General features: G+C 49.8%; 1 pseudogene; it reads right to left on the bottom strand.

Annotated features, from left to right (window-relative positions):
* The window catches only part of LOC132317437 (hydrocephalus-inducing protein homolog), a 77,720-nt pseudogene that overhangs the window by 38,961 nt on the left and 14,143 nt on the right, over window positions 1–24,616 (bottom strand).

Below are 24,616 nucleotides of genomic sequence, written 5' to 3' on the forward strand. Positions count from 1 at the left end.
GCTTGCTTTAGCAGGATTCAGGGAGGTCCCTGTGTGCTCCTGAGCAAAAGTCCTAATGAAGCAGCGGTTGCTGCTCATCTAATAATACAGCAGAGTAGGAGAGGCAGGGATCGTGCTGCATTTTAGACTGGGCTTGTTATCCCATCTCACATATCCATAATGAAATGCTGTGTCAGACACTTGGATTACTGCTAAGAGAATACCATCCCTCCTCTTCTCTGGGCATGAGCCATTGCTCATGCCACGGATCCCTTCTTTCCTTGTCCACACCAGCCATACATTACAAGCTCTTGTTTTCCCAGGAAGAATCCCTGTACACTTTATGCCCCACCAAGATGAGTCGCACAAAGGCACACATCTCCCCTAGCACTCACCAGCGGGGATCCTTCGCTCCCAAACACCGCGACACGAGCCACTGTGTCCTGCTCTCCTGTCACCTGGGCTTCCAGTGTAACCGGGACCTCCACCAAGCTGCGAGGCTGGATAATCCCGCATGGCGTGGGGCTGGAGTACCACACAGGAGCATCCTTCTTGTGTTCCTATAAGGCACACAATCAAAACCAACTTTAAAGCTTCCTCAAAGGTCACTCTGAACTCCTTGACATCTACCACAATGACAATGCACGCACATTTTTAAAAATCCCTAGGAGAAAGCAGAAAGGCACAAAACCAGATGCAAGACTAGTATGGGCTTAGCATCCTGAGGGGGTCCGAGAGCTGCTGCATGCACAAACACCTGCTCCTGTGCTGGCAGCCTCCTTGCAGCAGCCTTTCATGACCTTCTAAGTTCTCCTACATGAAAGCACCCCAAAGACTAGACTATGAACTGCTTCCTAAAGTTTATATTCACGCAGGTTCCTATTTAACTGCTTTCTAAAGTTTCTATCCAGGTAGGTTCCTGTTCTCAGCAAACCTTTAGGTTTGACTATAAACCAGCAAGGTCTTCTCCAAAACTCCTTTTTTCCTGATATACCCCTTGACAACATTTGAGGAAAGGAGGTGGATGCGATGCCAAACCTGAGGAAGAACTGCGTAGCAGCCTGGGAGATTGCTGTCGTTCTCAAGCGTCAGCATCTGCCGATACGGGTACTTTAGAAAGCACCGTCCAAACGTCACGACCGGGTTGAGCACTCGCAGCCGAGGAACGACGCATCTAGGCAAAGAGATGATGAAAAGGGAATTGGAGATACTGAGAGAATGTAGAATTTGTTTACTCCCCAAATAGCATGAAATGGGGCATAACACGTGTCACTGTCAAATGGACGTTTAAGACCCCTACAGCAATCAATTGCCTTTAATTTCTTTTTATACAACAACCTCTTAAAGGAGGAGCAAACCCTGAGTCTCAGCATTGTAGAGGCTGCCAAGTGCCCAGGCAGAGCACTGTGCCCTGTCCCAGAGCTGTCTGATGGGCACCTTCGCCCCAGGAGGCTTGCAAAGACACCTTGCACCCTCCTGACGCTCCCAGCAAGGCATGAGCTCCAGGGGAGCCTTCCCACCCATGACCAGGGCTCACCAAGCCTCAGGGAACACAAGACCCCACAATCTCAGTAAAAATTACTCCCTCCTCTCCCATACCTCTCTTGCCCTGCCTGAAAACTCAGCCATTTGCCCCAGCAGCAGAGGGCACAAGCCACCACCTGCCTCACGCAGTGGCTGGCCACCCCTTCCCCACTTCTGTAGCCACCTTGCTCCTTGACCCTCACGGGTCCATACACTGTCTGCTCCCATTTGCACTTCTTTTACGGAATTGCAGCCCAGGCACTGACTGGACGACTCTGCCTCTTGCAATTCAACTGACACCCACTGCAGCACAACAGCATCAAATCTGGCTGCAGCAAGAACAGCTTTTGGCTTACATCTGAGAACATTACGTCTCAGAAGAACCAGAGGAAAGCAGAGAAACCTGAGCTCACCTTCCACATCAAGGACTATTTTCCCCGTCCTAAGATCTTGCCTCTACTTCCCCACACCAGTCCTGACACAAGCCCCTTCCCCATTTGCACATGCCTTCCTTAACTGAACCAGACACCAGCTTTCAGCAGGCTGATCGCTGCGTCCCAAACGAATGTTGCGTTTTGGTCGCAACCCAGCACAAGTCCACCACTTGCAGGAAGAAGGAGAGGCAGCCCTTTGGAAGTTTCTTACACCTCAAGCACCAAAAGCCAGGCCAAACATGAATATAATTACTGTTCCCTTTAGAAAAAGGCTCAGCCCCATGCCTGTCCGTTGAGCAAAGGTGCTTCTCAACATGGGCCGCTTTCAAAGCACTGCTGTTCTCCCAGCTAGCTGGGTAGAACTAGCTCATTAAGCAACGCTTCTCCTTTGGAGATGGAGCCAGAAAACCACGTGCAAGGCAGTGTGCTGGTGGGGGGTGCACGAGGAGAGACGATGAGCTGCAAGGGAAGCGGCGATACCTGGCTGTGAGAGGCAATGCCAACACCTCCTTGCCAACACCATCCACGTCCACCACCAGTGCCAGCTCATATCTCTTCACGGTGTTGGAACACAGGGTGACCTGGGGGAAGAGAAGACCATCAAATACTTCATCGCTCCCAAAAGCCATCGTCCATGTGTGGTGTCCTCCGGTTCTCCTTCCACAGTAAGGAAAGGGAGGATTTTGCCCTAATTCTTCTGCTGGTCCATGTACAGAGCACAGGCTCTGCAAGTAATAGAAGTCTTCTGACAAGATCTGCTCTGTTAAATACACTGTGCAGTTATCAGGGTATATGCAAGCTAAATTAAAGCACAATTAGACTAATGCTCTACTCACCACTGCATTAAAATTAAGGGACCAGTTTGTAATCTCGACTAGACTAGCATAAATCCAGAGGAAATCTGCTGACTTGAACAGAATGAGTTCAGCTTTACAGGGGGAAGCTGAGAGCAAAACGTGGCCCAGCAGATGCTGTGCAGTTCACGGCTGCCAGAGCTTTTGCAGTCCCCCTTGGGGATCGCTGCAGTGAATACAGCTCCTCCTGCTCAACAGGACAGGAGAAATTAGACTGGGAAGAAAGGCAAACTGCTTTATCCAATGACATCTCTCTTTTTAACAGCCACCTTCTGTCCTCATCCTTCCTCTGCCCACTTTAAATCCAAGAGATCGCTCTAAGCAGCTCTCAAAAACACAGGAGTGGCTTCTGTACCTGACTATACGGTACAAGACCTTCCGCTCAGGATTTTGGAAACAAAACGGTGCTCCTTCTGAAACGTCCCAGAGTAACCCAGCCAACAAAAGCCTAACACTAATGCATATATCTTACTCGCGTTATGCTGGCAGCACTAAAGCCCTCTCATACATCAGTGAAGCTTCAGCTCCACCTGCTGAAGCACGTATGGCCGGACTCTTCCCATACCTGGATATCCATGACGCCCTGGGAGCGGATGGTCCCTCTGCACGGCGTGATGGTAAATTCGGTTGGCTTCACGAGACCTTGGGCTCCCCTTCTCCAGTATGAGTGGGTGTTGTCCGACAAAGGAACAAAACTGGTAACACTGGGCTCTCCCGAGCCGTCCCCAGGAATGCGAAGGTTGAAGGTCATGGGCACCAAGGAGGTGTTAGTGAGGCGACACGACAACGTGCGAGGAAAGCCTAGGAAATGACACAAATATGAATTTACGCCCCAATTATCCCCCTGAGTCCTGGTGTGAATATCCTGTTAGGATAAAACTGTGCCTGCAGTTTAGCGCTTTTCAATCTGAACCACAGCTAGTTGAGAAGCTAAGCAAGGAATTCATCATCACTTAAGCTCTCTTTTATGCTGATCACAGAGATTGTTTCCTTGGCAATGCCCACTCTTAGCGATGCCGAACACCAGAATTTTGTCGCTCTTTACCTGAGGAGCGCTCTCACATGCCCCAAAACCAGCATCAGTTATTTCTCGCTTATGAGCGTACATCCAGACAGACCATTTTTTCTGAAAATTCAGTCCGTAACATTCCCTGTTAACTCCACGAACACTCCCACAGTTTGCAATATATAAAAGCAGTGTATTGTCATCGAGGAGAAGCTCCAGTAAAAGAAAGGATGGATGCAATTGGCTACTACAGCACGATGCAAAGCACTCTAATGCAGTTTCTCTAGGCAGCATCCTCAAGGCATCTCCTGTTTGGGGGCAATCAGAAGCAGCTCGTGACAACCTGCAGCCCACTTCACAGGAGGCAAGCCTGATGCTTGCTTAGAAATTAGCAGGAACCGTGTCTCACCTTACCTAACAAACAGGGACATCACATCCATGCTGCACACTGGCTTTGGTTACTGCCGCAAGGGTTTACATCACTTTACCTTTGATACTTGCTTTCCATAATGGAAAAGCAGTGATACAACCACACCTGGTGGGGATGTGCTGCAGAGACAGGACATCAGCCCACAACCTGCTCTGGAGTGGACATCTGCCTTGGATGGCCAGCTCTGTGCGAAGGAGACATCTCCCATGGCCTGCTTACCAAGTGTTACTTGAATACAGATGGGGAGGAAAACCAACTGCAGACACAGCAGGTAGTTCATCCATGCCCATCGACAGTGACCACTGCCCACCTCCAGCAACTACTCCAGCAGGGAGGCAGGAGACGCACAGAAAGGACAAACACAGACTTCACAGTCCCAAAGGAGACCGAAGTCTCCAGATGCAGACAACAGTCAGCAGCAGAGCTAAAAGAAGCAAAAATACAGTAGCTGCCTTCAGCTCAAAAGGCCTTATTAACGAAATCAGATTAAGTAGGATGAAGCTCCTATTACATAACCATATTTCTGCCTGGTGCATTTCTGGTTTTATTTATTCAAAAGGAAATAAAGAAATAGCAGAGTGGTGATGTAGGGAGGGGAGGAAGCAGCTCAGGAAAGGTAATGAGTTTTCTTAGAAAGTCCATGAGCAGCATGAAAACACAGAGGCATCCTGGGTACAGAATGATAATGGCCCTTCAATCACAATTGATTTCACAATTCAACTTTAGAACATCTCAGTACAAAGCCTTTTGTGAGACGGAGGTGGAGAACGAGAATCTGCACTTTAATGGAGATGCTCTGGACGCTCAGCCACTGGCTCCATCAGCAGACCTGGGCTTTTGGCAGGGAAGGAGAAGGAGCCCAGATCTCGGAGGACATCAGTGCCCGATGCCGAGCTATTGCTTGGGCATATTACCTGGGAGGTGAGAATGAGGTGCCCTCACAGCACTAATCAACAGCTCACACTGAAGGTCAGGTGGGGAAATGGTGTCCTCCCCTTGCAACACGCACATTCACCCAGAGCAGCTACAGGCTAGCATGGGGCTTCAACTCCCTTCTCCTGCAGTCCCATCCCCTGGGCCCTTCTGGCACAAGGACTTTCACAGCCATTCTGCTGGCAAGCATTGGGAGGTTGGGGCTGAACAGACTATGAGGGACACCAGAAAACACTGACTTTCTGTTCCTTTGGTCCTATCTGACCTCATGATGGCACAACACTGCCTAAGCCACCAGCAGCCCTGGTTTTAACACCTCGAAGGCTGCTACGGAGGAACACAAGTGACAGGTGCTCTTCTGTTCAGGTGCTCTGTTTTGGTGATGCACAGACCTCTCAACCTATGCTCCAAGCCCAGGGAACACTCACCGAAGGAGACGTCACCGAAGCGGAGGGAAGGTACGTTGAAATGAAAAGTTGGTCCGATGACACAGCCCCTGTGAGGACAAAGACAGGCAGAGGAGGCATTGGCTTGGTTAAAGAGAAATGCAAAGTGTTCGCCTTTCGTTACTGCTCGGAGGGATAAAAGCTGGTCTCAGAACCACAGCAGGTTTCAAATCAACCCGTCGCCTTTCTGCTCAGCACAGCATCCACGTGGACAGGAGACAGCCAAAGCAAAGTGGTCAGCAGCTGATAGCTGCTGATGTGCCTTAGGGCACCATGTCAGGCAGGGTATGCCCCCAAGTTGCTGCTGGCCTGATGAAGGACCCTGAACAAGTGATGGCTCCGTGCCTCAGTTTCCCCATCTGTAACGTGATGACACAGAGGTCTCCACGCAAAAGTGGACCCATTGTACTAGCTTTGCCAGCTGCAGGTTCTCTGCTTTGGTATTTCTTTGCTGGAACTAGTATTCCCATGGAGTATATGAACATCTTGTCCTCAGATCATCTTGATCCATGCAATCATGAGGCATGCAGGATTTGGAGGCATGAAGCCAGGGGAGCTCCCAGACACCCACTGGCCACAACAACAGCAGCAACAGTTCTACACAGTGGACAGCTGAATCTTGGGGAAAAGGATCAGCTTGTCACCAGTGCACCAGCTGACACACCCAAGAGCAACACACGTCTCCAACCACCGAACACGGGTGTCCTGAACCCACCACACCTCCTCACCTCCACCTGTTTGGAGCCAGGCTCCAAACTCCAAAACTCACCAAAATCCCCTGAAATCAGCACTTGGAGCTGCACAACAGCCATTAATTTATTTCATGGTTGATGCCAATCAATGCCAGCTCTGCCTCTTAGTTAAAAATCAAGGACCACAGTGAACGCTTCCTTCTAGTTTTAGTCACAGGACTGCCACTGGCTCTGTTTGGCACATGACCAGACCCCAGCATCCCGCAGGAGGGACCTGCGTTCATCCGTGGTGTCCCATTTCCAGCATCCCTTTCTAAACACCAAAGAAACAAGCATTCAGGACCTTGTAAGGTTGGGTTCCTTCCCAAGAAGAATCACCTATGGTTTGGGCATCTTCTGATTGCATAGTCAAAAAGCACTCAAAACCTGACTTTCAGGAGTTTCAATCCAATACTAATTCTCGATTCTTGGAGCTGAAGCAGCTCCTGAGACTAAGTCAGGGAGCAAATCCCTGATGATGATGATGAAGTTCCCTCTCCAAGGACCTCACATAACCAGACCTAACCGCCCAAGCCCTAACACCTTGCTTTGGACACAGCAAAGGGAGCAGGCATGCTTTCCGCCACAGCACTTGCCACGAGACGATGGAAAACTACCTCCAAACCAACCATGACTGGGGATCACACTGGGAAACTGCCAAAGATGAGCCTTGCCAGGCAAGCGGAGAAATGACTGCCATTTCTGCTGAGTGCGCCGTATCTGTGCTCAGGGAAGTTAAACCTGAATGACTGCCCAGAAGGCTCGAGCAAGGAGCCAACCCAGAGCTCTGTGCACCACAGCTCACAATAGTACAGCTCGCAAAAAAATGGGGGAAAAGGCAGTGGGTTTCGCAACTACTGCGTTTTACAGTAGCATTAGATAATGCACTTGTGAAGGGAGATCAGGGTCCTTGCAGAGCACGAAGGATAACACAAGGTGGGAGAGGAACCGCTTCAACACTCATCCCCATTCCTTCCTTCCTTTGCAGCCCAGTCTCCCACCAGCCAGCTCGCCTCCATTCAAAAGAGCTGGGAGTTTTTCTCCAGGGAGGACTAAATCCAGTGCTTCAAACTTCCCGACAAGGGAGGCTCAGCTTCACCTGGTGGGTGGACATCTCAAAGGCCTTTGAAAACAAACAGCTTGAGCTGCGGGGCTGGAGAATGAGAGATAAGGACTGGATAGGGATCCTTGAAACTAAGGCAAGGCAGAAATCAAGGAGGCAGATGACATCTCAGAGCAGAGTGGACTGCAATGGGAATTACTGCTGAGGGACAGCTGTACCGGAGCAGGTGGGCATGCTGGGGTACCCTCAGATGGGCTGCATAGGAGCCACCACCTAGAAAGGAGGAATACAAGGATGGGGAAGAAATAAATAAAAAAGGACCAGCAATCCTCTTTCACTGAGACATAAGGTCTGCACCGAGCTCAGGGCCGTGCTGGCAGAACAGGGCAGAGCGGCCACAGAGAAGGGGAGGACATGCTGGGCACTGGCAGCCAGGGCACCAGTGGGGAAAAAAGGACCACTTCAGCCAGCCCCAAAGCTCCAGAGCACCCAGCATCAGCTTCCCTGCCTACACCACATGAGCCCAGCAGCTCGTGGTTAAGACTTGCTGGGACAAGTTCGCATGCTGCTGTGGTCCTGAGAAATGAGCTTTGCCTCTCCTTTCATCAGCTTGTTTTTTTTTTTTCCCCCTTCTCCCCTCTTGCTCAGTGAGGATTATCTTTTGCAATGGCACCAGCCCAGGGGATGATGCCCGAGTCCTTGTGACAGTACTTGCTGCAGAGCTTCCTGTCTCCTGCATCAGCACGTTTCTAGCTGCAGAAAGGAGGTACCGTAGCACTCACTGCACAAGAGCCGGGAGGACAGCTTGTCCCAACGCATTAGCATGAGAGATGATGTTGATGCTGCTGCTACCCATTTTGTATGGAATGTTAACAGAGGATTTTAAAAACACTGCTTCTGGCTGCAGAATCACCCAGGCTGGCCCCTCTCCAAAGCCCTCTTGGCCCTGCTGGGTGTTCAGGGGGACATCCCAGACCATCTACTGCCCAAAGCTGATACCATCACACTGTCTGCCATGGCCCAAGGGGGAATGAGCTACCTGTAGCAAGGAGTCACTTCAGCTCCTGGGTACCGGGACAGGGCAGCAGGCATCTCCACACCTTTCCCGTACAGCCTCCAGTCAAACTTTTTTCCAGCACGGGCAGTCACTTAAAGCCCCACCGTCCTCACACAGAGATGTCAAAGGGTCACAAAAGGAACCTGCTGCTGCCAAATTCTGGACAAACAGTGTCCTAGAAAGTCACAGAGCCACCCTGGCTCAACCATGAAGGCAAAGCTGCTTCCCAGAGGAACCCAGGACTTTGAAAGTTAAACTGCGTATTGAGAGCAGAGGAGGCATGGTCACAGGTGGCCAGCAGCTCAAGGGAGGTGATCCTGCCCCTCTACTCAGCTCTGGTGAGACCCCACCTGCAGGACTGGGTCCAGCTCTGGAGTCCTCAGAACAGGAAAGACATGGACCTGTTGAGGCAGGTCCAGAGGAGGGACACGAAAACTCTCAGAGCGATGCAACACCTCTCCTATGAAGAAAGGCTGAGAGAGTTGGGGTTGGTCAGCCTGGAGAAGAGAAGGCTCCAGGGAGACCTTCTTGTGACCTTTCAATACTTAAAGGGGGCTTATAAGAAAGACGGGGACAGACTTTTTAGCAGGGCCTGTAGCGATAGGACAAGGGGTAATGGCTTTAAACTGAAAGAGGGTAGATTTAGACTAGATAGAAGGAAGAAATATTTTACAATGAGGGTGGTGAGGCACTGGCACAGGTTGCCCAGAGAGGTGGTAGATGGAAACATTCAAGGTCAGGCTGGACGGGGCTCTGAACAACCTGGTCTACTTGAAGATGTCCCTGCTCACTGCAGGGGGGTTGGACTAGATGACCTTTAAAGGTCCCTTCCAACCCAAACCATTCTATGATTTCCTCTCGCAGGCAGTTACGCTTTCTTGGCTGCTGCAATTGCAAGGTTCAAACTGGAGTCAAGGTGAAAAAGTCTTGGCTCTTAGTGGGGGGGTGCTAGGATCTGAGCCAAGACAAAGACCTTAGACAACCCCTTTTTTCTCTGCTCCATCATAAAATGAGGTAGGGGGGAGCTGATTACCCAGAGAGAGCTACAGATGTGCCCACCAAGCTCCTATAACCCTCCTCACCTGATAGTCAAGGTCACAGGCTCAGGGGATCCATTCACACTGAACTTGAACTCTTCTGTGAACTGCCCCAGGATGGTGGAACTGAAGGAGATCCGGATCACCTGGAGCCCGTCCGGCAAAATGGTGCCCTCCTGGGGCAGAAAGGTGAAGCAGGAGCCCAGAGCTGTAGCTGGAGGGACCAACTGGAAGAAAGCATCGATGGCTCCTTTGTTAAACAGGACCGCCTGCAGCAGCAAGAAAGCGAAATGGAAATACATAAGGAATCCTTCTTTCTTACACAAGGCTGACTTGTTTTCCCATTAAACAAGTAACATCTGTACAAAGACAGAAGACGCCGTGTGCTGCTGCTTGGCAGAAGCCAAAGAATATGCAACAGGACAAGTTCTGCCTTTGGGTTTTTACGTGCAAAGCAGTGAAAACTTCATCTAAACTGAGTCAAGCCATATTTTGTTGAATGCTCGAGAGATCTACTGCCTCGAACAAGTAATACAATCCCGCAGCGTTTGTTGAAATTCAGCTCTTTTCATGTTGGGCGAGAAATGCCCACATCTGCCTGTGAGTACCAGCACGCTGTCCATCACCAACAAACCTACCCAAAGCAAAGCTGTAGTTTCTGATTGCTGCAGGGTGAAATCCTGCCATTTCCGTGGACTTAGCTATCTGCTTTCAATTTCTTTTCCCTAATTTTTGTCCTTGCAAAACCTGTCAGAAAAACTGAGACAGAAGCATAGAAACATCCTTTGTTTTTCAACTTTGCAGCTGCTGCTGAAAATATGCATGTATTCAAACTCCACAATGGTAACTTGAACACTACTCTCGCCTCTTGTGTGTTTTACACCTTCGTTACAAATTGCACTTAGGGATCCGACGCTGAGCTGAGGTTTACCTCCAGTCTAGCTGCTTAGGAAAGCACTAACAGCTTCATCTACTTCATCACATTTTCTCAAGTAATGAAAATCATAAATTGATAGAGAGAGAATCAATAAAGTATCAGCATTAAAAATGCACAGAGCACACAATATTTCCGTAAGAAAACACCTTAATCTGTCCTTCCCTGCCACAGTCAAGGTTTTGAAAGTGTCTGGCATGATCTATTGCCTCGTCTTCTACCTCTTTCACTTGCTCTATCTGTTTTTTTGCAGAAGACTTGACACCATTGGGGGGAGGCAAATATATAGAAAGTGCCTTTGCTTCATTTCCAGAAATGCTTTGCTCTTCATAGAGCCAGAGGTGCACCAAGCCCGAAGCGTGGTGAGGGGCTCGTCAGCGAGGGGAAGCACTCCCAATTTCTTTGCTGGGGACAGCTCGGAGCCAGGAGGCTGGATGGCTTTCCTCTGACTCCCAGGAATTGGTAGGATGCACTTAACTGAAAACTCTTTGCAAGGCACTTGAGTTCAAACACAGTAAATTTGTTCCAGCTGCTTTTTAAGAGCCAGAGTACAAAGGTGCTTTGCATCTAGGGCTGAAACAAAAGCCTCTGAATACTTATCTTTTTGACCCAGTGCTGCTTTCATGTGTCAAGGGGGGTTTTTTTGCATGAAGCCTCCCAGCTGATCTCAAATGGACGTTGCCAAAAAGCAGGGACTAGGGCTTCATGAAAATATACACCTTTCAGACCCCACCAAAAGTATCCAGATTCTCTGAAACCCCCCAAACTTGACTAGTATGTCAAATATTCCCTGCTCACAACTGCCTCAGTTGCCAGGAATCCCCCAGGTCCTCGAGGCTCAGCATTGCCCCGGGAGCCGTGAGGATCCAGCCCAACCCCTGCAAACCCCTCCTGCTCACCTCATAGCTGTGGGCCGATCCAATGAAAACCTTCCCAATGTCCAGCTGGTCAAAGTTGAAGCGGAGCCGGGGCCCTATGCCTTCACCTTTGATGCGCAGGGGCAGCCTGGCCTCTCGGCCTGGGGAGAGATTTCCGTTTCAGTACAGTAATTCCCTCTGTTGCCCTGGATTTTCCAGCCTGCCTCAATGCTAGTCCCTGACTCCGCGATGGATGGGACCAGCTCTAGATGCTCCAGGGAGAAGATACGGGACCCTTCTCCTCCCTCAGGACATATGCCCTTGGGCTGGTTTCTAATTTAGTGATCAGTTTGCACCCTGAAAACGGGATGCTGAGTTTAAAACACGATCTCTGAATTTCTTCCCACACACTTAGATGAGCTTTGAAATCCATTCAGTGAAGGCACAAAGCTCACAAAACAGAACTGAAGATAAAAATCTGCCATCTATACTGATGCAATCAGAGACAACAGCACAGGAGCCGAGAAGTACGAGCCCAAGCAAGGCGAAGCTCCCTGCTAACGGCCATACGCACATCAACAGTAACCGCTCCCAGAAGAAGACTTGACAGCACTTCCGTAAGACAGGTTGGGCATAAAGCTTGTCTAGCGGACTGCTCGGATTCCGATTCCCAGGGAGGACGTTCACCCTGCTCAGTACAGCAAGGCCTGTGCAACGCTACCCGTATGCACCATAGACGCCGAGCCACGAGGTGACAATTCCCACGCAGGGACAGAAGCACTGGCTGGGTTGTTGATCGACACCCGGCTGAATATGAGCCAGCAGTGTGCCCAGGTGGCCAAGAAGGCCAACGGCATCCTGGCCTGTATCAGAAATGGTGTGGCCAGCAGGAGCAGGGAGGTGATCATGCCTCTGTACTCGGCGCTGGTGAGGCCGCACCTCGAATACTGTGTTCAGTTTTGGGCCCCTCACTACAAGACAGACATTGAGGTGCTGGAGCGTGTCCAGAGAAGGGCGACAAAGCTGGTGAGGGGTCTGGAACACAAGTCTTGTGAGGAGCGGCTGAGGGAGCTGGGGTTGTTTAGCCTGGAGAAGAGGAGGCTGAGGGGAGACCTTATCGCTCTCTACAACTACCTGAAGGGGGGTTGCAGAGAGGTGGGTGTTGGTCTCTTCTCCCAAGTGACTAGTGACAGGACTAGAGGAAATGGCCTCAAGTTGCGCCAGGGGAGGTTCAGGCTAGACATTAGGAAAAAGTTCTTTACTGAGAGAGTAGTGAAACATTGGAATAGGCTGCCCAGGGAGGTGGTAGAGTCACCCTCCCTGGAGGTATTCAAGGAGCGTGTGGATGTGGCATTGTGGCATGTAGCTTGATGGACATGGTGCTGTGTGGTGTTGGGTGGGTTGGTTTTTGGTGTGTTGTGGCTTGTTGTTGTTGTGTGGTGGTTGGCTTTTTTTTTTTTTTTTTTCAGGTTGGACTTGATGATCTTACAGGTCTTTTCCAACCGTAGTGATTCTGTGATTCTGGCCAGAAGTGGTCTTTTCGCAGACACCCCGCACTCAGCGGGGCTCAGTCACCTGAGGTCTGACAGCATCTGGGGAGCGGGAGGTGATCCAGGATCTGGGAGCACATTTGTAACTCAGCTCCTGCTGCCTCAGGCGTCTGATGATGCATCCGTGTAATAAAGATTCATCTTGGAAGTATATGGTCTATAGGGGCTTAGTGCTCGTCCACGAAAGCTGTTCTGCTGTGTCATTCTTTGGCCTTTCCAGGCACCTTGCAGCAGAGCAAATGCTGGCAAACCCATGGCATGAAAGCTTATCCCTTCACTGCCTTGGTTGGTCTGGGATCAGTGATCCAAGCTTGTAGCCAGGCATCGCGAGGGCTGGCCTTGGACAGGAGATCACCTGGAAACCGCAGGGACAGCGGGCATGTGCCAGCCCTGACCTGCTGACCACCCACCCTTCCCAGCAACTACATAAGAACCGAGGGGGCTGGAAGACTATTTGTGCCTCACCTTCACCATGGGTAACAGAAGCAGAAGAAAGGAGCTGTACCTGAGATTTCACAGTAGACCGCTTGTTGATACACTCTGGCTTCTCGGGGTTTAAAGATCACCTTGATTTCAGCCGAAGAATTTGGCCAGACATCTCCCTCCTAAAACAGAAGCGGACAGAAAACCATTTATCTTTAAACGTTACATGTCTTGTTTTCAAGCACAGCCCTGTAGCCTATATTTAGAGCATCAGTGAAGAGCAAGGAGCAAGCAACACTTGCCAACAACATTTATAAAAGAGTCTGGAAGCAGTTGCAAAAAACTGTCCCAAGTCCCTTACCTTTACTGGCACCCAGGAGAGGCATTTTGTTAAATTAGGGCTACAACGAAGCAACCCAACTGGCAACCAAATTCCAGCAAATCAAGCAGGATTTCTTCAGAGGTACCAGCCAGTCTAAGGAAAAGGGACCTGGCTACACTTCATGTCTGTACATCATTACATGGAGTACCAGCACGCAGTACTGTGGGCAGCCAGACTTCTGGACCTCACCTTAATGCACTTCAGGAGCTCAAGGCGGGGTTGAGCTAGTTCTGGAGCCATACTCCAACTGTAACGAAGCAGGAGCCCTGGGACACACTCCAAAATCAACTCTAATGCATCGCACGATGCCCTTCAGGCTCAGCTCATCAGCTCCCACTCTACAATACTCCTACTGCTCTGACACAGTCTCTTGGTCACACCATGCTGCTGTCAGCTACAGTGGTGTGAAACTGCAGTTGTGCTGACATTGCTGGCTCTCAGCCTTCGATGGGCTAAAGGAGTAACCAAGAAGAGAACACGGTCCCCTTCCTTGGTTAAAAAAAAAAAACTAGTTTCACCTATTTTAAAAAAAGAAGAGGTTGGGCTTATTCTAGGGTTCACTCCAAGATGAGAAGGGATTTTGCACTGCTCAGACAGCAGGCATTCTTCGCCTCAGACCATGCAAATACTCAGAATCAGAGCTCTGGTTGATTGAAGGACATGGGGTTTTGCTTGCAGAAACAGAAAAGCAAAGATTTTTCTGTACCTATGTGCCATACAACTCAAAAAAAACCTGCCAGTCTTGTGTCCAGGCTCACAGATGCCATTGGAAGGGAGATTCAGACATGGTGTAAGTCCAGCTTATACAAAGGGATTGGTGTTTCCATGACTAAACTTGGGCTGAATTTGGCCTCCTTTCCACAGAGGACCATTTCATTCTTCAGGTCAATATGTGAACTGACAATGCTCCAATACCCTTTGTTACTCCCCATACAGTATGCGTCAGGTGTGCCCTTACATATAATAATCAATACCTCTGAGCACTCTAGGAACACTTATTTATAGCCCTTGCAGTAGCTCAGCTTTAGGCAGGCTCTCGCTGCCTGTCAGGAGCCCGCAGTTCAGAAGTGGTTTTTGTAACAAGCTCTCCCAGCCTCACCAGAAACCTGATGTTTTCTCTTGGCACGTCAAGGCAGCTGATGCAGGGATCTGCCAAGTGACCTCATTCAGGGAGGAGCAGGAGGAGGAGGAGCGGAGGTTCTCAGCTACAGCTTACCATCGGCTCAATGGTGAAGACATCATCGGAGAAAAGCATGGAGTCTCCTTGCACCTTTGCCCTCTGGTTCCGGAAGGTGCGGGAGAGAAGGGAAAGGCGTTCTCGGAGAGTGGGGTCCACCGTGCACTCCTTGAGGAAGCAATCCGTCCTGTCCTCTTCCTGCCTCTGCAGCCTGCGACACAGCCTGCGGCCACGGGGAGAGACAAACCAAACAGATAATTCAATAAGCAACATATTTGCAGAGACTGCCGGGTAAGTGCAGGGGCAGCAACGCACTCGGGGAGGAACAGCAGCACCAGCAGCAGCTCAGCAAGGGGCTGACCCCGAGCCATGGGGTCCCAAATGGATCAGATGATCACTTCTTGCTCCCTGGCGTGGCAGGTAGTTTTACTCCACACTCACAAGTTAAGAAGAGGTTTTGGAAAGCTAGCAGCCCTCAAGAGAGCCTCCTGGCTCAAAGCCACTGCCACAACTGATGGAGAATCCACCAACCTCAACTGGCTTTTCCCACCATAGAGCTGCTCGGGGGAGGCAGATAAAGATCAAGGAGCACCCACTGCAGGGCTTCACTGGCAAGGGGAGAAGCACCTGGGGTTCAGCTGCAGGTTACGAGCATCACTCTTTTTCCTTCCTTTTTGGACCAGCAGGGATAAGCAAACAATGCCTGCTCCCAGTTCCCTATACTGCCTTCCACCAGGGGATCCCGGCTTCTCTGACAGCAGGACAGTGGCCTTAGAGCTATGACCATCCCTAAGACTTCCAAGTAAGGAAGAACAAAACCTCCTGCTCAGACTCTAAGACACAAACTGGCACGAGATCAAATGTAATTGGAAAAAAAGAAAAAAAAAATCCGGTTGAAGTCTACTATGGGGAAACCTGGTTACTTCTGAGGGGAAAGAGGAACACTCAGGGTCCAGGCTGAGACAGGCAGCTGGGAAGAGATGGTAAAGGAATGGGCCAGGGAAGTACCAAGAGAAGGTCAGGAGGTTTCCTTTCAACACACTGAGCGTGCACAGAAGTCACACACTGTGTCATTAAAAAGAGAGAACAGTGGAAAACTAGTTTTGGCCTTCAAGGCATTTCTGACCTAATTACGTTGCACTTTATTTGCTCAGAGGCCCTTAGAAAGTGCTCCACTTTAAGGCAGTTTCCTGATCAGCTATGGGTTCAGACTAACTCCTATATACCTACATCCATCCAAGTCACACAAGGATTCCCTAAATCACCCAAGCTTTGAAGTGTCATTTCCAATTCACCCCCCCCCGGGCTGCAAGTGTTTCTCTGCTGCCTGAAATGGGAATTTCAAAGCTTGAGCAAAGATACCTTTTCAAGAACCTGCCCCATCTCTCACCACCATGAAGACATGGGTGGCTGAAGCCCAAATGCACTTCCAGGTCCTGTGCTGCCCTACCTTCCCTGCACAACCCTCCACCTCCAAACTCTCCCCAGCCTCGAAGGAAGGGCACAAATACCTCCTTGTGCTGGAAACCAGGGCAGCGCGAGGCAATTAACACCCTACAGCAGGGTGGCCTCAACTTTCACCCTACCCTGCACATTGCTGGAAAAGGAGCCTGCCACCTTATCAAAGCTGGAGGGGAAGAAACTGCAGTGACTATCGTAATAGTTATCTGCAGCTACATTACGTCCCAGGTAATAAGTGCTGACACTTTCCTCAGCCTCATGGACCCTCTGTAGCCCAGGGATGTCTGGACCTCAGTGCTTTGTGCTCCCACAAACCACCAATTTGCTATCCAGTCATTGCAACCAACCTTTCCTCTCCAAAACATCTTCCTCAGCTGGTGTATGGGTGGAACTGGAATGGGAAGTGCTGAGCTCCAGTACCCTGAAACTCAGTGACACGCACCCTGACGCTGGGGATGGTTTACTTGTCCTAAACCGTTCAAAAGCACCAACACCCCTGAGCCCACACGTCAGTTTTACCCTTGGGCAGCGTATCTTATGGAAGCGAATCTTTCAAACGAACCTCAGCTTCCGCTGATCCTCCTCTTCCTGTGTAGCAAAAGCCTTCCACTGGAAGTGGGCTATGATTTCACTCCGATTGTGGATGACCACGGATCCGTGGTTTGACAGCGAGAGGTAAGTCTTCTCAACTGCCAAGGAGTTCCTGTCTAGCCCGATGTTGACATCTCCAGCTGCTCCATAAAGGCTCGTGTGGGTATCTTCACCTGCAACAAAGCAAAGGGCAGTCTTTGCTCACCTCACTTGCTGATGGAAGTACCAGGAAGAGAGCAAAACACAGGTAACAGAAGAAAGCGTTACAGCTTTTAGCTGTATTAGCAGTTCCACGGATCAGCACATTTATCTCATCCTGATAGCTGCCTGTGTACAGCACAAGGATGTCCTGGACACCATCTAAACCACCTTATTTCTGGGTGTGTTTGTAGAGGTTTATCCCCAAGGTGACAGCATTTACAGTGAGATTTTTCAGACGTGCCCAGGTGGCCTTTGGGTTGCCATCCCACTCAGGTCATGGGGAATTCTGCATCAAAGTCATTCAGGTGACTCTGAGGAGTCCCACCACAGTCATAGCTTGACCAGGGTCTCCTGCAGGCACACCACCAGTGGTGGGTCTCTCCTGAGGATCCCTTGTTGCTGGCAAGCAAAGATGCCTGGGGGCATGTGGGCAGAAAAGGGAGGTTCAGAGGAACAAGTGAAGTGACAGCCCACCGCAGGATGGCATGCAGAAGAGAACTTCACTGTGTTGTAGAAGCAGTACCCTCAACTTGCTGTTTGTGAAGATATGTCAAAATGAGACTGGTAGGGCACGGTCCACACCAGCCCGCCCATTACAGTCCTGCAAGCCCATTTCTTCAGCCTGGATCCTGTTGCTTATGCCTGAGGGTGCAAGTCTACGCTGAATTTTCCCAAGCTATTCAACTACCAGAGCGAGGACATCTTTGCTTTCCACCTCAGACCAAGCTGAAGAGGAGAGCGCCTTGCCTGTGCACATCAACTGACTAATGGCTGGAGTCTTGCTGGGGTACCTGCCAGCATTGCACCCTCCAGAACAGACTCCCACCAAAGGCTCCCTCATTCCCAGAGCTTTCAAACCTTCATTCTTCCCAACCAAGGAACTCCTGGGAGTCAACCGAGCTCAAACGTCACTACCAAGCCCACTCTTCCTGTTGTGGGTGAGTGTTTCCCAGGTGAGATGCAAACAGCAAACATCAGACATACTCTCCAGAAATGGCATTTCTAGGGACTGGTGCTTAAAGCCTCCGAGCCAGCCCCAACTGACAAGCGCAGCAGCCCAGCCATGGCCTGGAGGGCATCCCTCTGCAAAGGCAGAGCCTTCTCCTCACTGCAGGGCTTACAGCAAGGCAGCCAGTGGATGCACCTGCCTTTAAAAGGCTGCCATGCCACACCACAAGGGGAGATCTGGACGGACTCCTTCAATCCTAAGCCAGGCAACGCAGCAGAATCACATTCATTCTGGGAGCCGGGTTGGGGAATGAGGCAAGACTCGCCCTTAAAACAGTAGATCTCTACGGTCAGTCATTCATGTCTGCACATGGAGAATTCAGCCTTCATGCCTGTACAATCCTCAATTTCTTTGCTCTTAAGGGAGTCTGGAGTGGCAGGGATTTGTGGCCAGAGCTGAGTTACGTTGGGAGAACACCAGCAATGTTTCCAAGGACTGGACAATCTGCCTCCTAGAATGGACAATTTAGCATATAAAAATCACTGAACTTCAGAAGAGTTACAGAGACGGCCATGCTTTATAAGCATTACCTTTCCCCTGCGCTGAATCCTCGGCATACATTGGCAAGCAGATGAGCCAGGACCCAAGAAATGGGAGACAGGCACAGTGCTTCGAGCATGCACAACTCAGGTTTATGGAAACACAAGCTAATCCTCCACAACGATCAAGACAAACTACTCCAAAATAAACACCATGAAAACTGTCACCTCACTGTCTAAACCCATGGCCACATGGGTCTTGAAGTATTGGGTATAGTTCTGATCTCAAAAAAACTAGCTGAAGCATTTGAAATTAATAGAGAAGGGCAGAAAGTACAATTAAAAGTATGGAGCAGCTTCTATATGAAGACTGAACAGATTTCTCGGTTGAGGAATCCGTATGGGAGATAGATGGGAGAGGTTTGTAAAAGCACAAATGGCCCGGGAAATGTGAATAAGGAAAGACTTGTCATGATTTGTCACAAAACAGGAACCTGAGGGCCTGAAATAATCTTCTTAGTCAGAAATTACACAAAAGTACTAGTACTTTTCCAGGGAAAAAGTAGTACTTTTCCAGTACTCTTTGTCAGTAAGAACAAGAGTCAAAGAAAGATCTAGCCCTCGGAATTTTATCCTATAGATTCTCTAGATGCATACAAATGAGGCACTTTTTTGTGCTTCTCTACCCGAAATTTCAGTAGTTCTTTCAAGAAAGCGCTACCCATCCCATGAGCTTCTCAGAGTGAGCATAAACCATTCTCTGGGAATATGTCATTAACTGACAAATAATGAACAAAGCTGTGACAACTCATAAAGCCACAAAGAGCATTTGGAAGATACAGGAGCATTTTTGTAACTCCTACAAACTCGAGACAACTAAAATGTTCACTGCTGGGCTAAAGCATCACACTATCACCTGGATTAGGACATCATGCTCCCCAGGACCAACAGTCAGGAATAGGGACAAAACAAACCTCTCTTTCAAGCAAGAGAAAACACACACCAAATGCACACATGCAACAGAGAAAGCGTGTCGTTCAGCATCACGAGATACCTCTGCTGAACCAAGGCCGACAGAAGCATTTTAACATGTCGCACCTTCTTCTTGAGTTTTCCCCACCTACTCTTAAAGTGACTTACAAAGCTGACGGTATTTCTGTGGCCTGATCTTGGCTTCTCGTACCCTAGCATACATTTCACACCTATCTCAGGAGGCACTGAGCACTTCCTGCCAAATCCCAAGAGCCCTCAACTCCTGGCTACTTTAGTCCTGATGTTGGGAAGCATGGGCTGTAGATGGGTAGAGGGCAACATGGAAAAAAAGGTCTGTGGCAAGACGATGGAGAAGCAGTACATGGGACAGAGGTGTGTAAGAGACAGCAGGCACTGGAGAGAGTCTGACAGAGACATGTGTTCCCCATATTATGCTTCAAACATAGCGTTGTCGTGGACTAAAACTTCATGCGTGCATACGCACGCTGCAATGGAGAGTCGAGGTTTCTCCCTCCTCCACTCAGCAACTCCCAGAAAAACAGCATTCCAAAATCTCATTCCCATTCAAGGGGATCTACTTTAACAACCCCCTCAACACCAACTACTCTTCACTTTTATCCAAGGTAAAGCTGGGGCAGGGCAGGTACACCTGGAGAGGGAATTGAGGTGGCTGGGACAACGGGGAAGGATGGTGGAAGACTGTCACGAGAAGGTGCTGGGTGCAGAACACCATGCTGACACCAGGGTCCCCCAGCGAGGGACCAGTGCACAGGACATACAGAACAAGGACAGGCTCAGCCTCTGCCCCTTATCTGTTCACTTCTAAGCACTGAAACATGCAGAGCTTTTGGAAGAAAAGCTTTTAGCAGTTGCTCACAAAGCAAACTTAACATTATTCTGCTTAGAAAGGGCTCTGCTTTGAAGGACGCAGAGAGCGTGCACCACGCAGCGCCCAGCACTTACCTGTGTCGTAGTGAACTACCAAGGACCTGGAATGGTGCCCCGTCTTCAGTGGGTGAAACTCCACTGTCACTTGCATGGCGTCACCAATCCCAAGAGTCCCAACGGAGGGATCGACAGAGAAAGGGCTGCAAGGCAAAGAGAGCTATCAGGACTATTGCGGGAGATTTGGGGACTGCATTCCTTTGGCAGTCTAGTTCCCTTCAGCTCGCTTGCGCAAGCAAGGAGCAAACAAACCACAGCCAGCAGAAGACAAACACAACATACAGGATCAGAAACAGAGCGACTGACTCCCGCTTCTGCAGAGATCCAGCCCTCAGAAGATCCCATGGCATAAAATGACCTCATCTCCCCCATGCTCTGCGTCCGATTCTCTGCAGCCTCAGGAGTCCAACTGCTAGCAATACCATCAGAGAACGGATTGTGAAGAGCACAGAAATGGTAACAGCTATTCGCATGCACAACCTGATGCTGATTTCCTCAGGAATCTGTCTTTTCCTGCCACCCAGAAACCTCACCTCAAGAGATGCAAATGTCAAGGCAATACCTGTTTCAATGAGATCACAGCCTAGAAATCAGACAGAGAATAAAAGTCTTTTTGAAGACCCGGGACTAGTAATGGTTCAATTTGCAGAATCCTTTTTTTTTTTTTACCTTGAAAGCATCCTGGTTTAGCCTAAGAAAGGGCAAGTTTTATCGGCATTTCAATGAAAGCTGCTCTAAGAAGAAAAGAACAACAGGAAAAATCTGAATGCAAATGCAGACTGGAGTGATACCACAGCATGGAAACAAAACACAAAAGGAGTATCCCATTTACAGCCTGAACAATTAAATCCCTAGCGAAATGAAGCGCCATTAACAGGAGCATAGCAAGGCGAGTTTAACAGGAGGTCTTCTCTCTGTTCACAAGCAATGCAATCTGGGACTCCGGCTTGTACTCCAAGCTCGGTAACTGTTTGCCTGGCCCACCAGACAAAGTCCGTGCAATGTCTTGGAAATAATTATGAAAATGTGTTGGCATACTGTGGATTTAAGATGAGCAGTTATGATTTGTCACCAGGTAAACAGCTCTTGGCTGATAGAAACAAAACTCGATGCTTTAATGCTGCTTAGGGCTAAGTCAGGTAAAACATGCTTCTGCACAACGGCAGCTGCGCTTCATGGCTCTTGTACAGCCACACTTAGAAAACAAAAGTTACTGGGTTTAGTGCTTTGCTGGTGGTCAATTTGTCACCTTAAAACCACGTTCTGGAGAGTTTTACCATGATTAGAGGACGCAATGCGCACACCAAAATAATGAGGACAACTGGAGCCATGCGCCAGCTGAACTTTGCTCACCTAAGTAGTGACAGCTGATGAAATTGCACTCAATAGAGCAGTTGGCAAGGACACTGCAAAAACATGCCTGACTTTACTGGGTATTTAGTTTGGTGGTGACAACTAGATCTGGACAGCCCCGAGGAAAACTGTACACCGATTTGCAAGTTCCTGCCTATGTATTGGGTTCTGCCTATGTATTGGGTTCATGAAAGGCAGGTCCTGCTTGACCAACCTGATCTCCTTCTATGACCAGGTGACCCGCCTAGTGGATGAGGGGAAGGCTGTTGATGTTGTCTACCTGGACTTCAGCAAAGCCTTTGACACTGTTCCCCACAGCATTCTCCTAGAGAAGCTGGCGGCCTGTGGTTTAGACAGGTACACTCTTCGCTGGGTAAAAAACTGGCTGGATGGCCGAGCCCAGAGGGTTGTGGTGAATGGGGTGAAATCCAGCTGGCGGCCGGTCACAAGCGGAGTCCCCCAGGGCTCGGTTTTGGGACCGGTCTTGTTTAATATCTTCATTGATGATCTGGATGAGGGGATAGAGTGCTCCCTCAGCAAGTTTGCAGATGACACCAAGTTGGGAGGGAGTGTTGATCTGCTTGAGGGTAGGAAGGCTCTGCAGAGGGATCTGGACAGGCTGGATCGATGGGCTGAGGCCAACCGGATGAAGTTCAATAAGGCCAAGTGCCGGGTTCTACACTTCGGCCACAACAACCCCAGGCAACGCTACAGGCTTGGGGATGAGTGGCTGGAAAGTTCCCCTGCAGAAAAGGACCTGGGGGTGTTGATCGACACCCGGCTGAATATGAGCCAGCAGTGTGCCCAGGTGGCCAAGAAGGCCAACGGCATCCTGGCTTGCATCAGAAATGGTGTGGCCAGCAGGAGCAGGGAGGTGATCATGCCTCTGTACTCGGCTCTGGTGAGGCCGCACCTCGAATACTGTGTTCAGTTTTGGGCCCCTCACTACAAGAAGGACATTGAGGTGCTGGAGCGTGTCCAGAGAAGGGCGACGAAGCTGGTGAGGGGTCTGGAACACAAGTCTTATGAGGAGCGGCTGAGGGAGCTGGGGTTGTTTAGCCTGGAGAAGAGGAGGCTGAGGGGAGACCTTATCGCTCTCTACAACTACCTGAAAGGGGGTTGCAGAGAGGTGGGTGTTGGTCTCTTCTCCCAAGTGACTAGTGACAGGACTAGAGGAAATGGCCTCAAGTTGCGACAGGGGAGGTTCAGGCTAGACATTAGGAAAAAGTTCTTCACTGAGAGAGTGGTGAAACACTGGAATAGGCTGCCCAGGGAGGTGGTAGAGTCACCCTCCCTGGAGGTATTCAAGGAGCGTGTGGATGTGGCATTGTGGGATGTAGCTTGATGGACATGGTGCTGTGTGGTGTTGGGTGGGTTGTGGCTTGTTATTGTTGTTGTGTGGCATGGGTTTTTTGTGGTTGTGTTGTGTTTTTTTTTTTTTTTTTGTTCCCCCCCCCCCCCCCCCCCCCCCCCCAGGTTGGACTCGATGATCTTACAGGTCTTTTCCAACCGTACTGATTCTGTGATTCTGTGATTCTGTATTCTCCACAGCGATAAGCAGCAGCCTGCTGAAATAGCATCCTGGAAGCCTGCTTAAATAGCTTTGCCAGGCTTTGGTGGAAGCTCCTCTTGGACCCTCATGTTTCACAGGACAAAAGTAAGAAGTCTTCTTTCGAGCCCTGCTTTCGTGGGGAAGAAATTGAGGCTACTCAGGTGCACCAAGTTAGACAGCGGGTCTTTGCTGCATTCTTGACCTCGGCTCCTACACCAAGACCTCTGGGACCAAACAACTCTCAGCTCATTATCAACCAACTGAACTGGTTTCCTTGCAGATGCGGTGTCAAAAACGCATTACCCTCTCCAATTCAGCAAACCCCAAAATGGGTGACTGCCTTCTGAGACCAAAAGGAACAGCACAGGCTGACTGCAACACCATTCACATCAGGCATTTGATAGGGGACCACCGGAATACCCTGTGCTTGTGGCCTCCCAGAGCACGGGTGTATTGGCTGAGAGTGGTATGCAACCGTTTCAGAAGGTACTTACCATCAGCAGGCTGCAATCTAGCTACTAACATTCTAGCACTCTCCAGGAAACCTAGGAGAGATAAAGCTCTAGGAGAAAATGCCCCCAACCCCTGCACCACAGAGTTGCTGCATTTTTTGCCTGTGCCCTCAGTAGCATTCTGCTTGGGGGCTGTAGTGCAGTCTTGAAGCCCCGTGTCTGCTCGTCTCCACTTAGGAGCTCATTCTACCTAAGAATATTTGCTCCCAGGGACCAGACCAAACCTACCGGAAAACAAAGTTCCTGGACCACATGTTGTTACTTGTCAGGACTTCAGTACCCTCAGCTTTGATCGACTGATCTGCAATTGCTCAGAATTACTTGCCAATAGAGACACAGCTGCTGATCAACTCTTCAATGTCTCTTCCACCAGCTCATAGCTGGTCATTTCCTAACACTGCATTTGGTCTACATGAACTGAGCTCCTAGAGCTGTCATCTGCCACGCACTATCCCATACAGCCCAAGGGCGGTCAGGTTGCCTTCCTTTACTTGTTCTTTCAAACTAACAGAACTGGTCTTGTGAGATGCTGTGCTGGAGACACCACTGCAGTATGAAACTCCCCTGCAGCTTGCCGAGTTTTATCGAAGGTTGTATCATGCTTAAAACACTGTAAGCAACTGCCAGACCCACATGTCCTGCCCAGTTCCAGCTACGCCTGCAATACAGCAGCTCAGATGCTCTGGTTCTTTTTTGTTACTGC

This window comes from Gavia stellata, chromosome 8 (assembly GCF_030936135.1).
Source record: "Gavia stellata isolate bGavSte3 chromosome 8, bGavSte3.hap2, whole genome shotgun sequence".
NCBI classification, from domain to species: Eukaryota; Metazoa; Chordata; class Aves; order Gaviiformes; family Gaviidae; genus Gavia; species Gavia stellata.